Source organism: Rhinopithecus roxellana, chromosome 12 (genome assembly GCF_007565055.1).
Source record: "Rhinopithecus roxellana isolate Shanxi Qingling chromosome 12, ASM756505v1, whole genome shotgun sequence".
Taxonomy (NCBI): domain Eukaryota; kingdom Metazoa; phylum Chordata; class Mammalia; order Primates; family Cercopithecidae; genus Rhinopithecus; species Rhinopithecus roxellana.
The window spans coordinates 62957686-62972917 of NC_044560.1; positions in this window are offsets into that span (position 1 = coordinate 62957686).

Sequence of the window (15232 nt, forward strand, 5' to 3'; positions counted from 1 at the left end):
AGATTTAATATTCCCTGAAATTAAACTGTACATCCAAAAACAGTATCTGCCACAGATGTACAACTTGTCCTTCTTATAGAACTGATTTTTAAATAACTAAACTTTGTAATGGCCTTGTTTCAGAACAAATTACTCTAAAACTTGTAGTTTAAGACATGTATTTGAATGGGCTCATGAGATATATGTCAGCAATTGAGAAAGGGATTGGCCAGACAGTTCTCACCTCAGGCCCCTCATGTATTGGGAGTCAGCTGTTGGTTGGGGTTACAGTCACTGAAGGCGTGACTGTGCTGAATGTCCAGATGGCTCACCTGCGTGGCTGGCTGTTGATGCTGGTCAGAGTGCCCACATGTGACCCATCAGGATGAAGGTCTCTAGGTAGTTATACTTCTTACATGACAGCTGGATTTACTCAGAGTGTGCATCCTAAGAGAACCAAGCAGAAGTTGCTCAATCTCCTCTCATCGTGCCTTGAAAGTCATCCAGGATCACTTCTGTAGCATTCTTTGAGTTAGAAACAGATCACTGACAGTCCAGATTCAAGACAAGGGTCATAGACCTCATCTATTTTTTTTAATTTATTATTTATTTATTTATTTATTTATTTATTTATTTATTTATTTCTGAGATGGAGGTTTGCTCTGTTTCCCAGTCTGGAATGCAGTGGCAGGATCTGGGCTCACTACAAGCTCTGCCTCTCAGGTTCATGCCATTCTCCTGCCTCAGCCTCCTGAGTAGCTGGGACTACAGGCACCTGCCACCATGCCCAGCTAATTGTTTGTATTTTTAGCAGAGACAGGGTTTCACCGTGTTAGCCAGGATGGTCTCTATCTCCTGACCTCGTGATCCACCTGCCTCGGCCTCCTAAACTCATCTATTGATTTTTAAATGCCTTAGTATTTACCATTATAAAAGTATATTTGTTTTAGCTTTCTTAATGAGAAATGTTAAAAATTTCTACAGTAAGTATATACTATGAAATATTTACTATCATCATCTTTCTATGATTTTGTTTATGGGGAACAGAATAACTTTCACTACTACAATGTATGTTTATAATTATATAATATCTTAAATATAAAAAATATAGCCTATCACATTTTGCCTTTCTACCCTTTACCTTTGAACCAAATTCTAAAAAACCATTAGGATTAAAGTTTCAATTTACTAAACCAAGAGGCTACCTCTGGGGAGGAAAGACTTACAAAGTAGTGAAGGTCTTGTTCTTTCAAGCTGTGAACAGCCATTAACTTTAAGTTTTGTCTCTGCAGGAAGACAAAAACAAACATGCCTTCTTAGAGTAAAAGGGAACCAGTAAAGTGAGGCCTCGTGTTTACACTGGGGGAAATTAAAGGGACTCTCTTCTAGTCTGTGTTAGTAGTCCCAGAACCCTCTCATAAAATAAATGAAAAGTACATTTTTAAAATTTGAGTACTAATTCCTTGAACACTTTTATTGATTTATTTTACTTTATTGTAACTAGTGACTTTAGATTTTGATCTTGAAAATGATTTGGAAAATTGAAACTGAGAAAGAAATATAAGATGTTTAGAAGCTTTTATTAAAACAAATTTCCTGTTACTTTTGTCATAGTAACGCAAACAGTACAGACCTAACTTTTGGTTTACATATAAATCTCTCCTGATATATACTTTCAGCTTTTTAAAATAAATTTAAATCATCTCATCTCAACAGTCAATATTATCTTTTTGTTTGGAAAATGAACTTATGTAAAAATATTTATCATAGACCCATTCTCTTTAAGGCCCCATGCTAGTTTGGGTATGAAAATTCCAGATTTCTATGCCTCATTTTGCTACAACAAAACATAACAGAAATACAATGATTTGTAAAACTCTCTTTATGTCTGTCTTCAAGGTTTGTGTCTACACTTCTGGAAGCTGCCAGCAGATGACGGCACTGCTGTTGATTTGTGTAGCTAGGACCGATAAGCAGATTTTATTTCTAACACAGACAAATAATATTTCAGTTTTGTGCTTTCTGAAGCAGCCATGATACCTGAAGGAGCTTCTTGATATAGTAAAGCAATGAGGCCAGGATGAAAAGCTGACACCCAGAAGACAGCAATGAAAAGAAGTGGGGGACAGCCTTGGTCTTTGACATATTTGAACAGCCCAACTAATGCTTGCCTACTTTTGAACTCTTTCACATATGAGATAAATAAATTCCTATTTAGTAAAGTAACTTTTAGCTGGATATTCTATTACTTGAAGCAAAAGGTATCCAAATGATATCATTTAATTTCAGTGTCTTAGGCAGTCATCAGAGCAAAACAATTCTGTGCTCGCCTAGCAAGAAAGATTTTTGGATACTGGGTCTAATTACATTATCTGTTCCTGAGGGATTATTCTACTAGAGTCAACAACACGTCTCTATAGGTGGAGCATGTTTAGAAAAGAGTTATCGGGGCCAATAAACCTAGGGAGGAACTTAGAGTTTTGAGCCATTATGGGTAAAGAAGAAGCATAATGGCCCCAAAAAGATGATTATACCAATTGCCTTTGAGATTTGAGATTTTTACCTTAAAAAGGCCTGAGAGTCAAGTGCAAACAATCATCCCATAATCTTATCTTACCCATGGAATCCTACTTAAGACAAAGATACAGGAACGCTGTTTCTACTTTCTTAATACCCCTTTCAGGTATGACTTATTTTTAATTTTGAGGCTGCCTTTGATGTTGCCTTTAGCTTAATAGCACTTATTACAGAAATCTACAAATATCCATTGGGGAAGCACACAACATTCCCCTACTCCTGCATATTTTTCTGTGTATGGATTGGGTTTCAACAAGCATATGCATTCTTCTATTCATTAATTCTTAAAGCATCCATTGACCACCTACTAAGTGTCTAGCATTGAGCTGATGGCTACACTCACATATACAAAACTGGTCTTTTGTCATAGGATCTATCCACAGAGATATGTATAAATGTTACCAACGCACAGAGGAAGAAAGACTTTTCTGAATGGGTAATGGAAGGTTCCACAGTAGACAACTGAACAGTACTTTGAAAATGTGTCACCAGGTAGAAAAAAAGCTTATGGGGATGCCTGGAAGAGCTATGTGTGCCTCAGGCACTGAAGTATGAGAACACTTTGCATATAAGGGCAAAAGGAGTCTCTCATGTATGAAATTCAAACGTTAGGTGGCCATGGGAGAGAAGCCTTGAGTGGTGACACAGGTCTGCAACTGCAAACTGACAATTTTAAGCTTTTAAGTATCTGTGAGTCTCTCTTTAAAAGACAGACTCACGGAAGAATTTTAAATGGTGACATTATATATGAAATATATAATCAAGGAAAAAAATAAGTCTGCAGAAATTTGGCTTAGATGGAAACACTCCTACATCAACTTTAGTCTCCAAACCAAAGAAAAAAACATCTGAGGAACATTTTTTTCCAAGAGATTACCCAAATTGCCGCCTTTCCTTCATTCCTAAATTTGGTTCTCTGCTTACTAAACAAAAGACCCTACTTATTCAGATATTCCAGCTGGCAGTTTGATAGCAGCTTCTTACCATAGAATTTCTCTCCCTGGTATTGCCTTTGCTAATCAAAAAAAAAAAAAAAAAAAAAAAAAAAAAAAAATTCCTAACAAAACCAAGGATTTTTGTCATCTTTGAGTATTTTTAAGCATTTTTTAAAAATTGAATCTTAAAATAATAGGAATAACAGTTATTGGGTATTCAAAACAGTAGATTAGTTTTCACATTTTCATTACATTTAAGCCTCATTGAGTCCATGATAATCTTCCATTTGCTAAATTATTTTAGACTCTACTAAAAGCCCTTGTTACCAGGATTGTACTACAAGCAAATTTGCTTTTCCTCTGACCTGTTTAAGAGTAGACCCTCTCTCCATTTAGCACCGATACTGATGAAACTCATTGGATGCTAGGGCATGTCATCTCATCTCTCCATTTCATTTGGTATGGATACTTATCACAGAAAGACTAGCTCATGTAGAAAAGAGCACCGCTTTCATTTTTGTTCCAGTTTTCCTCATTTGGTCTTCCTTTAATCCTACAGACAATAGGAATAGCATAAAGAGAACAAAAGAGATTCCAAAGAGCAGGATGAATTTGCCATAAATGGGCAAATTTATATGAACAAAATCCTAGTGGGGATTCCTTCAGCTGTGTGTCATCTTAGTTTTTATGGGAATTAGCATAACTTAGTGGATTACGTTCAGGTTGACTGACAGTCATTGTGCCTGTGCTTGAATATCTCTGACAGATCATCATTGCAGAGCATGATATAATGGAAAGAACCCGTCACCTGAGAGTCAGAAGGCCTTTGTTCCATCCTGGAATTGACACAAACTTTCTAAGAAAACTTAAGGAGTTACTCTACCTCCCTATGCCTCAGGTATATCATGTGTGAAATATAGTCCACTAGATGAGTTCAAAGATCCTGTCTTTTCATCCTCTAAAACCAAATTACTCTTTGAATATACTTCACATTTAACTTAAGGCTATAATTATTTTAACTCCGGACTTTTAAAATCTTAGTAACATGTTATATAGGCCAAAATCCATTACTAAGTCAGCTAGATGAAGGGAAATTTACGAAAACACAACTTATATATTCTGGAATTAACTAGTGAATGTCTAGCTGTGTTGTACGTGGAGTGTTATCACACATTTCAGTACAGTGATATTCTCAGAAACCTCCTTAACAGACCAAGAGATAACAGAGAAAAGCAGAAAAAGCAGCATAGAAAAGCGCCACATGTGTATAATCAAGGGCCTTTTATACTTACCTCAAGGTAAATTGGGTTCTGCCATCCACACCCTTCTCTCTTTGCACAGGAAAATAGCTGGAGCTCTGCACCTAGAAATGATGAAATATAAATTACTTTCTCCTGGATAGCTCAGCAGAGCATGGCCTGGTATTGAGTCCCTCTCTATAGCTGGGTGACCCCCCACCTCTGAGGACACCAAAACCCTCCCAGTGCTTTCTGCACTTCTGAACTCAGACTGCCTTTGTAAAAGGGAAGTTGTTTTGTTTTCAGAAAACCAATGCTAATTGAGCTATTACTGAATATAATATATACGAGGTCAGAAGCAATAAGTACATTTTCCTAGTCTTTCCTGGATCAGCTCAGCTTTAGCACACATACATTAAATTACATTAGCAACTAATTTATGATTATGAACAAAAAAGAGTTAACTTTTTCTTTTTGAAGTGATAAGAAGCTTTTTCTGCCAAAGAATATGAAATCATTCTAGATTTATTTTCAAGCACAAAAGACAAAACAGCCATAACCATTCTCATTATTTTGTCATAGTTCCTTCCAGTCTGTATCTCCCTATTCATCCATTTCCATTCTTGTATGTGTATGTGAGTTTGGGTGTATACATTAAATACAATCGACATCTGTATTTTTATATATGCCCGTATTATTTAATATTATGTTGTAAGCTTTTCTTGGTATTTTAAAATATTTACTGTAACCATAGGTTTAAAAGTCTATCACATAGTCTATCATAATAATATTACTGAATTTAAAGTTACTTCATTTCTTGTTACTAGGATAAAATGTGACATAACAGAGTTTCAAAAAGTTTCTTCCTATTATTCAGATAGAATGTATTTTCAGAAGAATATAAAATATTAAAAATTTTAAAAAGATAACATTACCACATTTTAAGTAAAGCTGAAGAAATACCTACAACATCGTATAGATCATGTGGATCCATTTCCTGGGGCTGCTGTCACAAAGTATCACAAACTGGGTGGCTTAGACAACAAAAACTTACTATCTCACAGTTCTAGAGACTGGAGTCCAAAACCATGGTGTTAGCTGAGCCATGCTCCCTCTGAAATCTGTAGCAGAGAAATCCTTTCTTACCCCTGATAGCTTCTGGCGTTTGCTGGCAATCCTGAACATTCTATGCCCTGTAGATACATCTCTACCCTGCCTGCCTCTGTCGCCACTCGGCTGTCTTCTCCCTGTGTATTTTCCTTTTTATTATAAGGATGCCAGTTCATGTAGAATTAAGATCCTTCCCCAGTATGACCTGACTATAGCAAATTAGATCTGCAATCACCCTATTTCCAAATAAGATCACAGTTGGAAACGTATCTTTTGCAGGAGACAGAATTTAACCTATATATGTCAAAAATATAACCTATATATGTCAAGAACATAAATGTCAAAAACACTATTACTCTTTCCACATGTGCTCATGATATTTCCCCAGTCTTCGAAGCCTTTTGCCTTTTCTTGCTATATTCACAATTACTTCTTCAAGGACCAAATCGGTACAGCTTCCTCTATGAATAATGACTCTAGCTCCTATTCATCAAATGCCTATGAAAAACCAGGAACACTAGGTACACAGCACTCCATATAGATTACAACTTCACCCTGTGGAGAACTTTTCTTCCGAATTCCCATAGTGGTAGTTGTTACTAAAATCCATCATGTATTTTTAGTTATTTTTCAGCCATATATGCTTTTTTAACTTTTATTTTTGGTTTGGGGGTACATGTAAAGGTTTGTTAAATAGGTAAACGTGTGTCATGGAGGTTTATGGTACAGATTATTTCATCAACCTGGTATTAAACCCAGTATCCAATAATAGTTATCTTTTCTGCTCCTCTCCTGCCTCCTACCCTCCCCCATGAAGTAGACCCTAGAGTCTGTTGTTTCCTTCTTTGTGTTCATAATTTGTCATCATTTACCTCCCACTTATCAATAAGAACATGCGGTATTGGCTTTCCTGTTCCTGCACTAATTTGCTAAGGATAATAGCCTTCAGCTATTGTTCCCGCAAAAGACATGATCTTATTCTTTTTGTGGCTGCATAATATTTCACAGCATATATGTACCATGTTTTCCTTATTTAATCTGTTATTGATAGGCATTTAGGTTGATTCCATGTCTTTGCTATTGTGAATAGTGCTGCAATGAACATTCACGTGTATGTGTCTTTATGGTAGAATTATTCATATTCTTCTGGGTATACACCCAGTAATGAGATTGTTTCAGCCATATATCTTATTTTAAAAATTAGATTGTAATTTTTGCACTGGTGGAGATAGTGTTTATTTTTTCATGTTGCCTAATACATATTTGAATAAAATGTGTGTAAAATGTGTGATGATTAAATGCATGAATGAATAAATGGATGAAAGAAATTTCCTATGAACGACTACACCTTAAAATCTCTGAGTTCTTGCCTTCTCAAGGATCTGGCCTCCAGGAATTACCTCTGTCTTATTTTATTTTCAATCTTTCCCTCCCTACTGTCTCACTCTTACTTACATTCAAATGTGTTTGAGGATCTTCCATATTTAAAATATTTTACTTGTTCCCATGTATCTACCTCCTATATCACTCTATCACTTTTCTCCTCTTCACAAACTGCTCTAAATATTAGAGACAATTTATTTTTTACTTCCATACTTTCATTTACTCTTTAAAATGAAAATGATTTTATATAATATGTAAACTTCTCAATGACGTATTCATTTATTCAGTAAACGTTTATCACTCTACTCCTATGTGCTACATACTGGATATATATTGATGAATAAGCATATAATCCCTCCCCTCACTCAGTTTACAATCTACCAGGGAAATTTTTATTCATTTATTCATTCAATGTTTATTGTATCAGGCTTGCTTCTGTTTGTACAGTGATTAATAAGACAGGCAATATCTCTATCACTTCTCTTCACAGTGAAGCGGCTGTAAATATTAGAGATGATTTATTCTTACTTCCATACTTCCTATTTACTCTTTAAAATGAAAATGATTTTATACAATATGTAAACTTACAGAAAGGTAGTAGCTATAGAAGTTAAAACACCAAGCTGCTTGCCATAATCTGCTTGCTTTGATTTTTCTGTATTGTGGTATGTATTTATTTGTTGATGTTTTAATGCCTCTCAACTGAGTATATACTTTACAAATTCAAGACATTGCCTGTCTTATTTATCACTGTACAAACAGAAGCAAGCCTGATACAATAAATATGTATTGAATAAATAAACGAATAAAAATTTCCCTCTAGATTGTAAACTGAATGAGGGAAGGGACCATATGCTTATTCACCAATATATATCCAGTACCTGGCACATAGGAGTAGAGTGATAAATGTTTACTGAATACATGAATACATCATTGAGAATATTTAGCATATGTCCAATATTGCCCAATTTAAGATATTGATAAAAATAACAAGTGCTACAAAAGAGGAATTGAGCTATCTTTCTCCTCTAGAAAGGAAAGCATCTAAAAGTAATGACTTCTTGAGGATTATAAAAGTTCTTCCTGAATTTAAAAATAAAAAGAGATAAAGGGCCACTGTAGAGTTAGCCAAGGGAATAGATTTGGTTTTTTGTTTGTTTGTAAGATATCTACAAATTCTATAAAGTAGGAAGAAGTGTATCCACTTGAAGGGCTTTTAAACTGTGGGACGTTTTACTATCTCTGGATAAATAATAGCCTCAAGTATTCACAGAGTTAAATTTCTAGTTGCTTTTAAAAACAAGGTGGCCTCGGCCAGGTGCACTGGCTCATGTCTGTCATCCCAACAATTTGGGAGGCCAAGGCAGGCAGATTGCCAGAGCTTGGAAGTTCGAGACCAGCATGGGCAACACAAATGAAACCCCATCTCTCCTAAAATAGAAAAAAATAGCCTGGTGTAGTGGTGTGCACCTGTAGTCCCCGCTACTCTGGAGGCTGAGGCAGGAGAATCACTTGAACCTGGGAGAGGGAGGTTGCAGTGAGCCGAGATCACACCACTGCACTCCAACCTGGGTGACAGAGCGAGACTCTGTCTCAAAAACAAACAAACAAACAAACAAACAACAACAACAATGTGGCCTCCAATTATAGAGACAGCATATAGAGAAGCATTTGTTGTAATGTGTTAAACTTTGCCACTGATGGTCAAATCCCAGGTGCAATAAACTCGCCTGTATGTTCTCTGGTTTTCTTACCTTTATCTGTGCCTTGAGGTATTATTGGTCATGGCTAGGATGCTATCCTTTAGGCATCCAATCTAGTATGATAAATGAAAGGCAATAGGACATGATAAACACCTTAGAAAAATCAAATCCACCAGTGGTGCTATTTTAAGGAAATAACTATAGGCTTCCTAATTGCTTTCCAGCTTCAGGGACACCTGCAAATTGTAATTAAAGAATCAAAGACTAAATATTCCATACATCTTAATAAAGAACCATGGAAAACAGAAGTCAGCAGGAAATATAAGTTACAGTCTTTCCCAAGAGTTCAATGAAATCTCTCTGTCTGGGCCACTTAATATTATGTACAAACCATAAATCCATAATAAGTATATTACCTAGTGTAAAAGGCAATATCTCTTTGTCAACACATATTTTAATTCATAGTGTCAGAGATATACTATATTTTAGGATGAATTATTATCAGATAAAAAGATTTCCTTTCTAATTTCATATTACTATGCCAACCAGCGTGGTTTCCTGTAACACTTATTCTTTAGAAAAAATATGTCTTTGAAAGCTTATATTTCTGAGGAAGGAAAGGAAAAAAGGAAGGGACTTAGATCATTATATTAGTATTTCACATATTAATTTTCTAGTTATTATAGTGAGAAATTTTTGTTTTCTGACTCTACCTCCATTAATATCATCGACTTCATCTGCTCCCCAGACCCTGTAACCTATAAGCAATCACTAATGCGTCTTGGCAATAGATTCAGATCATTGCTTCACCTGCAGAAATTGCCACATTTTCACTCTATGTTATATGAGTGTCAGTTGTCTTAACTTAAGATAAAGTAATAGAAGGTCATACAAGGAATTCAGTGTCAGGAAGCAGACATATCTGACTTGCATCCTTGTTCAGCATAACTTTGAGCAGATAAAGAATCCTCTCTTGACCAAAGACTCTTCATAGCCAAGGCCCTAGGATTGCTATTCCACTGCTTCTAACCTCTTCATTTAGATCTTTACATCATACAGTACCTTCTAAAGATTCCTTTTCTTCAGAGGTTTTCCAGCAGCTTGTATACCTTCCAGAAAAATTCTTGTCCTTTTCACTACTACTCCCAGTAATTCTCTATCCCATTATTGTGTTTCTTACTATCTGAAGTTACATTATTTATTTATTTAATGAATCACTGCTTATCATTCCCTACTATTGTCAAACTCAGTGGTTCTCAACTGGGAACAATCTGGTCTCTTAAGAGACATTTAGCAATGTCCGTAAACACTTTTTGATTGTCACAACTTGGGTAGGGTGTTACCAGCATCTAGTGGGTAGAGGCCAAGGATGCTATTGTACATCCTGCAAATGGAAAAGCTAGCCCCATAACAAAGAATTATCTTGCCCAAAGTGTCAATAGTACCAAGGTTGAGAAATTCTCATGTAAAGCTTTAAGAACAGCAATCTTGGCTGGGCATGGTGGCTCACGTTTGTAATCTACTCACTTTGGGAGGCCAAGGCAGGTGGATCACAAGGTCAAGAGATTGAGACCATCCTGGCCAACATGGTGGAACCCCATCTCTACTAAAACTACAGAAGTTAGCTGGGTGTGGTGACATGCGCCTGTAGTCCCAGCTACTCAAGAAGCTGAGGCAGGAGAATTGCTTGAACCGGGAGGGGAGGTTGCAGTGAGCCAAGATCGTGCCACTGCACTCCACTTTGGCAACAGAGTAAGACTCCATCTCACAAAAACATAACAAAACAAAAGAAAAAAACCCCAGCAATCTTGTTGGTTTAAGTTTCTGACTTCCCAAGGGCCAGAACATTGCCTGGAATAAAGTAACTTCTTGAAAATATCTGCTGAATGAACCCAATCAAAGAGAATTGGGAAGAGACGACAGACTAGGAACATAAACCTACTAGCAGGACTATACATATGTGTGAGTTTATTATTTCTCTTGCAATGCTACATTGCATTGTTAATGGATATTTCTAGCACATGCATTCATGATTGTAACCTGTCTGGGTTTCTCATGTTTTGCTTGAACCTTCAATTATGCTTCAAACTCAGGCAATTGTATAGTCACATGAATTTTGTAATCCAAAGCCTTACTTTTTGAGTTCACTTTTGTTTTTATGACTGATGGTAGCAAATATATTATGTCTGAATCAAGCAGTGTGCAAATCACAAGTAATTTACACCATCCTTGACAGTTACAAGATCTCCTTTCACCGTTTTATGGCATCACCATTCCTGTAATACTTTTTTTTCTAAGGACATTACAAAAAGTACACCATGGGATAGAAATTTATCTACATTAGATTCCGAAAATGTGTGAGATAATATGTGTGTTTATGGATCCTATTCCTGCGATCTATCTTCCTTTAATAATCAGTTGTCAATGTATTTAAAACAATTAGATGTTTATCTTTCTTGACATTTATATTGGCAAAATAGATTAATACTAGATGTGACTTTGGTATAATAAATCAGCAAATTATTTTCAATTTAAGCTATCATCTGCTGTCACTGCAAACTGCCTGGGAAAAATATAAAACATCAGCAGCCCATTATATATCTAATGTAACAGTTCAGATAGTAAGGGTCAACTATGTTAAAATACACACACCTGAACACACTTACTAGCATATGATTAAATAACTTATACGTTAAAATTTTAGGCATATATTTAGCAAGGAAAAAAGTCATATTTTTGTGCAACACAATAGATTGGGAATTCTGTGTAAAATTATCTGCCACGGGATTCATGTTTCCCTCTTTGTTCCTAATGGCTTCCGAGCAAATAAAACACATTACATAATGTCTTAAGTGTGCATATTTTTAATGTTCATTTATTCTGCAACCTATAAAAATATAGCCTTAATTCACTTGTTTTCTTTAATCAAGTAATTAAACTATATAATAATGCTTCCTGGTGAAACTGTTATTCAACATGTGACCATAAAATTATGGTTCTGAGTAATTTTTATAACTATGTTAGAATTGAAACAGAAAGTTGTTATACACCTCAGAGATCTTTTCCTGCTAGCAGTCCATTTGTTGCAGGGCAGTGGTCATTTCAATCCCATTTTTGATTGACAGTCAGAATCCTTGGCATAATCACATATTCGCCCTCAGTTGTTTTTACCAGTAGACTGTTTCAGAATTAGCCAGAATCCTTTGAGAGTCAGTGGCTATCTGAAGGATTTGGGCATTTAATATTTATTTTGCTTTAAAAATAAAAACTAATCGTGAATATAGAATAATTAACAAAAGTTATTTTTCTACGTGTCTTAAAAATTGTTCCAAAGATACGTTCAAGAGAGGACTTGCCAAAATTTACTACATTACTGGCATAGGCTCTCATAGTGATTTCTTAAAAACACAAAAAGTATTTAGAAAGAAAAGTTTTTGTAGTTTTGCTTGAAAAATACTCTTAATAAACATCTATGAAATAGCTATTATGAGCAAAATGGTAGACAGGTAGAGTTTTAAAAAAATAGAAAAGCCCGTCCAAGGAGCTTAGTGGAGAATAGGCAGAAATATTCACAAATGATAAGAACTGAGTGACTAACAAGCAGTTTGAACTAATTATGATATGTGTGGCTAGTTTTTACCAATAGTCTGGTAAGTGGTAGAAAATTATATTCCAGGTGTCGTACTTTGTTAACAATTTAGCTTCGTGAAGAATAATCTTAACAATATATACGAAATACTTTAGTCCTACAGATATAACTTTAATGGAGAAATACAAGTATAGCTTAAAACTATATAGCAAATGGCAAAAACTACACAAATACAACTAGTTTTGTCATTTTGGGGTGGTTAAACTCGAAGTTCTTAATAATATTAGTAACAGAATGGGTACCCTTACAGTGTGCAGGTGAACACTGAACACCCTTCCATTAAAAATATCCACCACAGAAACATACCTGCGCTTTTTCGTGATTTGTGTCAGGAAAGTATATTATCATCATGGTGAGTTTTGTTTATGCAAAAATTAAGTTATAAAACGTAACCTTGGTTTACTCAAAAAGAACATTTTGTTTCTGGAGTCAACATTGGTAATATTTTATACCTGAGACCATTTGTGTGTGTGTGTGTGTGTGTGTGTATGTGTGTGTATGTGTGTTTTGTTTTGTTTTGTTTTGTTTCTGAAATAAAGTCTCACCCTGTCTCCCAGGCTGGAGTGCAGTAGTGCAATCACAGCTCACCGAAGCCTTCACCTCCAGGACCCAAACAATCCTGGGACCTCGGCCTCCTAAGTTGCTGGGACCACAGGCATGTGCCACTATGTCTGGCTTTTCTTTTCTTTTTCTTTTTTTTTTTTTTTCTGGAGACGGGGTCTCCCTGTGCTGCCCAGGCTGGTCTCAAACTCCTCAGCTCAAGGGATCTACCCATCTCGGCCTCACAAAGTGCTGAGATTACAGGCCTGCGTGAGCTGCAGTGCCCAGCTGAGATGATTTTTAATTAAACAAAGACTGCTGTGACAAACTCTAAAAGAAAATCGATGCAGTTACATGGACATGCAAATTGAGCAGCCGAAGATCATGGGTGCGTGTGTTAAAAGGCCAAGAACACTGTCTGGTGACCAGAGAGGGAAGACAGTTGGATTAGAGAGAAGCAGCATGAAGATGAAGCAACTTGAAAAAAAATCAAAATATAACAACCTAACAATATAGTTTTCTCTATTTTACAAACCATACCAAGGAAATAAAAAAAGGAGGTAAGTGTCAGTGATTCTTTGGTTCTATGTGATCACCATACCCTCATGCCACATCCCATCCAGGATGAGCTAATGAGCCTGGGGCTCATGAGATTACACGGTAAATTGAGCGATAGCTGCTTAACTCAGTAGAAAAGAGCACTTTTATTACATGATATCACCAGGCTTTTATGGTGAGCTTTATGAGATCTCACATGGTGATTTACAATTACTCTGTGTCACCAGTGTGGCACTACTGTTGCATTGTTTTGGCTATTAAAGTAACTACCTCCTGAGCCAATTTGCAAACGAGACAATTCACAAAGCGGCAGTGCTTTGTACTGTAAAAATAGATACTAGAGATAATTGGGCAAGGTGGTGTCATGTCACTTGTGTGCAGTTCATTAATTAACTGCTTGAAACTGCTATAAAATAATAGTCATGTCATCAGGATGAAAGTACAATAGTGCAAAGGAAATAAAACTTCGTAAGTAAGAAGGCAGACAGAAGTAGCTATTACAAAGAAAATTCAAATGTTTCCTTCCCTTTTAGTACCCATTCTTATTTCTCTCCAGTTACAAACCTGCACTTCAACTTTTCCTATTATTACTTGTTAGTGTTTATTGCGTGCTAGATGATGCGTGCAATTCATGTTCCCCTCCTATCTGTGGATGCTGATAGATTGTTTACTAAAAGAGCTCAGGGATCATTGCCACAGACATCAATATCCAGTGATTTTTCCTCCCACAACTCAGAAGCAAGGTTCATGTTAAAGACATTCATGTACGTATCATTAATGGCATTTCTCATTTCAGCAGCAATCAGATCTTTAGCAGGTCTAGCTGCAAGTCAGGTAATAAACCTATGTAGGGGGAATTACTTTGACAATAGCAAAGGCCAATGCAAATATAATGCCACATTTTTAAAAATTGTATCAGTAGGCATACTGTTATTATTTCATAACCAGACTGGTTAATTGACAGTTGCATCAAAAGAGGCAATACTAAGTCAAAATATGATGAGCAAAATGTATTAGAATAGTAACTGTCCATACTATACCAATAATTATTTTTATTTGCCTTTCGGTTACAAACTCCACAGCGATCTTACACCTGAAGTAGTGAGATGTACTTAACAATTGGAAAAGTAGATTTGGGGAGCTTGGCTGAAGATGCCTCTCGCAAGAAAAAAAAAGCAATACCATTATGTATTACACACAGCCTAGAAAAACATAGATGCGAGTACTCAAAGATATTAAGTTTATTTCTCTATGAGGATTCCCTCTCTGTGTCAATAATGAAAAAACTGGGTCACCTCACCATGGTAATTTTCTCAGAATTACAGTACACTTGAGTTGATTTGATCTCCTTTTAGCTGAACATTTAGCTAAGGAGGACCGTGCTAAAAGAAGTAACCCATCATCCTTATCACTGTGTGTAGGGGAGAAGGTGCCTACAGAATGGCCTCCAAGGTCCTGACAGTGATTGTTCAAGGGCTTAGGCTGATGAAATATTTTCTGTCAGGGCTTATTCCACACCTGACATTTCTCATATTTGATCTGTTAATGGTTATTGCCCAC